General features: G+C 56.1%; 3 non-coding genes across 3 annotated transcripts in view; all 3 read left to right on the top strand.

The window, feature by feature from the left end:
• Positions 1-2,082: 2,082 nt before the first annotated feature.
• Positions 2,083-3,975, top strand: LOC126322936 (small subunit ribosomal RNA). Its single transcript, XR_007559333.1, has one exon. It is a non-coding gene; the product is annotated as a small subunit ribosomal RNA (ribosomal RNA).
• A 364-nt stretch (positions 3,976-4,339) lies between these two features.
• LOC126322910 (5.8S ribosomal RNA) lies at positions 4,340-4,494 on the top strand. The gene has a single exon (XR_007559309.1). It is a non-coding gene; the product is annotated as a 5.8S ribosomal RNA (ribosomal RNA).
• A 188-nt stretch (positions 4,495-4,682) lies between these two features.
• The window catches only part of LOC126322883 (large subunit ribosomal RNA), a 4,222-nt gene continuing 3,904 nt past the window's right edge, over positions 4,683-5,000 (top strand). Inside the window, exon 1 of the ribosomal RNA XR_007559289.1 lies at positions 4,683-5,000. This exon is cut by the window's right edge and continues 3,904 nt beyond it. This is a non-coding gene — a ribosomal RNA (large subunit ribosomal RNA).

Raw genomic sequence — 5,000 nt, 5'->3', positions numbered from 1 at the left:
AACCCACGTTGTCCCTTAACCTAACCCACGTTGTCCCTTAACCTAACCCACGTTGTCCCTTAACCTAACCCACGTTGTCCCTTAACCTAACCCACGTTGTCCCTTAACCTAACCCACGTTGTCCCTTAACCTAACCCACGTTGTCCCTTAACCTAACCCACGTTGTCCCTTAACCTAACCCACGTTGTCCCTTAACCTAACCCACGTTGTCCCTTAACCTAACCCACGTTGTCCCTTAACCTAACCCACGTTGTCCCTTAACCTAACCCACGTTGTCCCTTTGCCTAACATAGTTCACTGCTCGGAATCTCTGGTGTCGTTGTTATCCTCATGTAGATGTCTTGCGAGTGTTGCTTACTTTCCACATATTCCCGCTATCCACTGTCAATTGTACTGCAATAGGACTATATCGCCCCCCCCCCCCTCTGCCCCTCTCTTTGTGTCTCCGTCCTCTCAAGCTGGTCGGTCTGGCGTTTGAGTGTTAAATGAGCCTCGCAGCTGTTCAGTTGCGTTCAGATGTCGACGCCCTCAGTGTACGTCGTGGTATGGTCTGTGTCCATTGTCCGCTGATGTCGTACGCGTAACCCACACGCTGTACCGATCATCGGTAGTTACGTACAGAGTGAAGTAGTGTGATACGTGTGACCGTACGCTGGCTGTGCCCAACGGTGTCGAATCTCAATTTCCATATGTTGTGCTCGATGCTACTTGTCTCGTCTCCCAATAACAGCTAGGTTGCACTGTGGTACGCCGTAGAGGCGTGTGGGAGGAACGTACGAACGCATTGTATGTCACCCTGGGTCGCTGGGGGTGGTGGTGCGGTGAGTCAGGTCAGGTCAGCGTGAGCCGTGTGATGTAGTGACGCGTGTATTCCGACTTTGTCGTATTGCCTCACACAAAGTGCTACCCTGGTGGACCGCGTTCCATATCTGGGACATGCCGCAGATGCCGGTTGACAGTGGATCGCGGAAGGGACATCGCATACGTGCGCGGGCCACCTTCCACGTGTTCTCTTCTGCACATGTCGCAGTGTGTATGTGGTCTGATGTAGCGTGTCGTGACACATGACATCCTGGCATGCAAGAATTGTTGAATTCGCAAATGTAGGTGGACATCTACGTTTACTGCCCAAGATACGCAAATGAACTGGAAATCCGTTGTTGAGCGGTTGTTCACGCTGGAGGTGAATCTGTGATGGCGACGATCGGTACAGCTATTAACCGGTTGTTTCAGCGGTACCCGCCACATCCACACACGTGACTAGGCCCATGTGGGTATGAAGCGATACGCGGCGGTGGCTTGGTGGGACTGTTCCCGGCCGGTGAAGGGGGGCCGCCCGGCGTGTTGGCCGCGCGCTGCGTGGGCGCACGCGCAACAGGCGGCTGGTGGGGGGCGCCGAGTGGCAGGAGCGCCAGCCGACGGGCTCGGCAGGCGGCGCAGCTACGCTGCGGCGCACCCTGCACGCGGCGCCTGGCGGCCAAAGTTGGTTCAGCCGAGCCCGGTGCGAAGCGCGGTGGACATCTGCAGTGTGCTGGTCTGATTGAGGACTGTGTGCGTTGAGGATGCGCCGCCGCCTGGCACTCGGCGCCGCGACGCCGTCTGCTGCTCGGTCGCCCCAGCGGTTCTCGCAGGTGGTTTGTATCGCAGTTGTGCGGACGTGTTGGCGCGTGCGCTGTGCTGGGAGAGTTCGCTTCTGCACCCAAGTGGGGCTTTGCCCTTGTGTGGCGCTGGCGTTGGAGCTGCCGGTCACCATAGGTGGCGCGTGTTGTCTCCCGCCGGCAATGCCACGACAGCACGCTCCCGGGCCTCTGTCGGCAGCGGCAAGCTCAGTTGGGAGCAAGGGTGTTCGCACTAAAACCGTCTACTCGCCTAACTCCGGGCGATTGCGCCTCTCTCGAAACCGACCAAGTACCTAGGACGGCGCTGCGCGCCGCCGGGACCTGAGAGGGTTTCGAGGTGTATCGTGCAGGGGAGCTCGGCCTCCTCCTGTTTGCAGAATAATTGAGCGGACGCTTGCGTGTTCGCGCGGGCCCCCGGGACACACTCCCGGGCGGCCGGCTGCTCAGCTCTAGTTGACGCAGCTCCCTGGTTGATCCTGCCAGTAGTCATATGCTTGTCTCAAAGATTAAGCCATGCATGTCTCAGTACAAGCCGCATTAAGGTGAAACCGCGAATGGCTCATTAAATCAGTTATGGTTCCTTAGATCGTACCCACGTTACTTGGATAACTGTGGTAATTCTAGAGCTAATACATGCAAACAGAGTCCCGACCAGAGATGGAAGGGACGCTTTTATTAGATCAAAACCAATCGGATTGGCTTGTCTGGTCCGTTTGCCTTGGTGACTCTGAATAACTTTGGGCTGATCGCACGGTCCTCGTACCGGCGACGCATCTTTCAAATGTCTGCCTTATCAACTGTCGATGGTAGGTTCTGCGCCTACCATGGTTGTAACGGGTAACGGGGAATCAGGGTTCGATTCCGGAGAGGGAGCCTGAGAAACGGCTACCACATCCAAGGAAGGCAGCAGGCGCGCAAATTACCCACTCCCGGCACGGGGAGGTAGTGACGAAAAATAACGATACGGGACTCATCCGAGGCCCCGTAATCGGAATGAGTACACTTTAAATCCTTTAACGAGTATCTATTGGAGGGCAAGTCTGGTGCCAGCAGCCGCGGTAATTCCAGCTCCAATAGCGTATATTAAAGTTGTTGCGGTTAAAAAGCTCGTAGTTGGATTTGTGTCCCACGCTGTTGGTTCACCGCCCGTCGGTGTTTAACTGGCATGTATCGTGGGACGTCCTGCCGGTGGGGCGAGCCGAAGGGGTGCTTTCGCGTCCCGAGGCGGACCCCGTTTAAATCCTACCAGGGTGCTCTTTGTTGAGTGTCTCGGTGGGCCGGCACGTTTACTTCGAACAAATTAGAGTGCTTAAAGCAGGCAAGCCCGCCTGAATACTGTGTGCATGGAATAATGGAATAGGACCTCGGTTCTATTTTGTTGGTTTTCGGAACCCGAGGTAATGATTAATAGGGACAGGCGGGGGCATTCGTATTGCGACGTTAGAGGTGAAATTCTTGGATCGTCGCAAGACGAACAGAAGCGAAAGCATTTGCCAAGTATGTTTTCATTAATCAAGAACGAAAGTTAGAGGTTCGAAGGCGATCAGATACCGCCCTAGTTCTAACCATAAACGATGCCAGCCAGCGATCCGCCGCAGTTCCTCCGATGACTCGGCGGGCAGCCTCCGGGAAACCAAAGCTTTTGGGTTCCGGGGGAAGTATGGTTGCAAAGCTGAAACTTAAAGGAATTGACGGAAGGGCACCACCAGGAGTGGAGCCTGCGGCTTAATTTGACTCAACACGGGAAACCTCACCAGGCCCGGACACCGGAAGGATTGACAGATTGATAGCTCTTTCTTGATTCGGTGGGTGGTGGTGCATGGCCGTTCTTAGTTGGTGGAGCGATTTGTCTGGTTAATTCCGATAACGAACGAGACTCTAGCCTGCTAACTAGTCGCGTGACATCCTTCGTGCTGTCAGCGATTACTTTTCTTCTTAGAGGGACAGGCGGCTTCTAGCCGCACGAGATTGAGCAATAACAGGTCTGTGATGCCCTTAGATGTTCTGGGCCGCACGCGCGCTACACTGAAGGAATCAGCGTGTCTTCCTAGGCCGAAAGGTCGGGGTAACCCGCTGAACCTCCTTCGTGCTAGGGATTGGGGCTTGCAATTGTTCCCCATGAACGAGGAATTCCCAGTAAGCGCGAGTCATAAGCTCGCGTTGATTACGTCCCTGCCCTTTGTACACACCGCCCGTCGCTACTACCGATTGAATGATTTAGTGAGGTCTTCGGACTGGTACGCGGCATCGACTCTGTCGTTGCCGATGCTACCGGAAAGATGACCAAACTTGATCATTTAGAGGAAGTAAAAGTCGTAACAAGGTTTCCGTAGGTGAACCTGCGGAAGGATCATTACCGACTAGACTGCATGTCTTTCGATGTGTCGTGTCGTGTCGCGCAACACGCTACCTGTACGGCAGTGGCCGTGCGCCGCGTGCGGAACCACGCGTGCCTCTCAAAACTAGCGGAAGTGTTGTTGTTGTGTGGTACGAGCGCTGAAGCTCTGGAGCGGCTGGCCTGCGGTACCTGGCGCCTGGCGCCGGTTTTGAATGACGTTCGCCCGAGTGCCTGTCCGCTCCGGTGTGGAGCCGTACGACGCCCATCGGCTGTGAGGCCGTTGGACACAAAAAAAAATAGTGGAACAGGGGCCGTCAGACGCCTCAGTCCCGCAAATGCTACTGTCTTGAAAGAGACAGTGGGAGACTGAAAAGGAAAAGATCACCCAGGACGGTGGATCACTCGGCTCGTGGGTCGATGAAGAACGCAGCAAATTGCGCGTCGACATGTGAACTGCAGGACACATGAACATCGACGTTTCGAACGCACATTGCGGTCCATGGATTCCGTTCCCGGGCCACGTCTGGCTGAGGGTCGGCTACGTATACTGAAGCGCGCGGCGTTTGTCCCGCTTCGGAGACGTGGGAGTGTCGTGGTCGCCTGTGTGGCCGGCCGCGTCTCCTTAAACGTGCGATGCGCGCCCGTCGCCTGGCGGTTCGCATACCGGTACTTTCTCGGTAGCGTGCACAGCCGGCTGGCGGTGTGGCGTGCGACACCTCGTACAACGACCTCAGAGCAGGCGAGACTACCCGCTGAATTTAAGCATATTACTAAGCGGAGGAAAAGAAACTAACAAGGATTCCCCCAGTAGCGGCGAGCGAACAGGGAAGAGTCCAGCACCGAACCCCGCAGGCTGCCGCCTGTCGTGGCATGTGGTGTTTGGGAGGGTCCACTACCCCGACGCCTCGCGCCGAGCCCAAGTCCAACTTGAATGAGGCCACGGCCCGTAGAGGGTGCCAGGCCCGTAGCGGCCGGTGCGAGCGTCGGCGGGACCTCTCCTTCGAGTCGGGTTGCTTGAGAGTGCAGCTCCAAGTGGGTGGTAA

Source organism: Schistocerca gregaria, unplaced genomic scaffold (assembly GCF_023897955.1).
Source record: "Schistocerca gregaria isolate iqSchGreg1 unplaced genomic scaffold, iqSchGreg1.2 ptg000846l, whole genome shotgun sequence".
In the NCBI taxonomy this organism is placed as follows: domain Eukaryota; kingdom Metazoa; phylum Arthropoda; class Insecta; order Orthoptera; family Acrididae; genus Schistocerca; species Schistocerca gregaria.
Note: the sequence above shows the minus strand (reverse complement) of the source record. Positions and strands in the feature narration are given on the sequence as shown.